Consider the following 767-nt stretch of genomic DNA (forward strand, 5'->3'; position numbering starts at 1 on the left):
ATTCAAGTCAGTTTCAGGTTATAATCTAGTCAGATTAGATTCAAGTCAGTTTCAGGTTATAATCTAGTCAGATTAGATTCAAGTCAGTTTCAGGTTATAATCTAGTCAGATTAGATTCAAGTCAGTTTCGGGTTATAATCTAGTCAGATTAGTTTATAGTCAGTTTCAGGTTATATTATATGTTAGACTGTATGTCAGAGTGTGTTATTCTGTGTTTGGTCAGTATATTGTGTATTATTGTGCATTTGCATTGTTTGTTAGTATTATTGTGTTGGTTTGTATTATGTTAGTATTATTGTGGTAGTTGGTATTACTTGTTAGTATTATTGTGTTGGTTTGTATTATGTTAATATTATTGTGGTAGTTGGTATTATTTGTTAGTATTATTGTGTATTAGTTCGTATTGTGTGTGTATTATTGTGTGGTCTTTATTTGTTAGTATTATTGTGTATTGTGTTTATTTGTTAGTATTATTGTGTTAGTGTGTTATTTGTTAGTATTATTGTGTTTATTTGTTAGTATTATTGTTAGAGTATTATTTGTTAGCATTATTGTGTGTTTGTATTATTTGTTAGTTTTATTGTGTTAGTGTATTAGCATTTGTTAGTATTATTGTGTGTTTGTATTATTTGTTTGTATTATTGTGTTAGTGCATTAGTATTTGTTAGTATTATTGTATGTTTGTATTGTTAGTATTATTGTGTGTTTGTATTATTTGTTTGTATTATTGTGTGTTTGTATTATTTGTTAGTATTATTGTGTGTTTG

This window comes from Austrofundulus limnaeus, unplaced genomic scaffold, assembly GCF_001266775.1.
Source record: "Austrofundulus limnaeus strain Quisiro unplaced genomic scaffold, Austrofundulus_limnaeus-1.0 Scaffold1599, whole genome shotgun sequence".
Classification (NCBI taxonomy): Eukaryota; Metazoa; Chordata; class Actinopteri; order Cyprinodontiformes; family Rivulidae; genus Austrofundulus; species Austrofundulus limnaeus.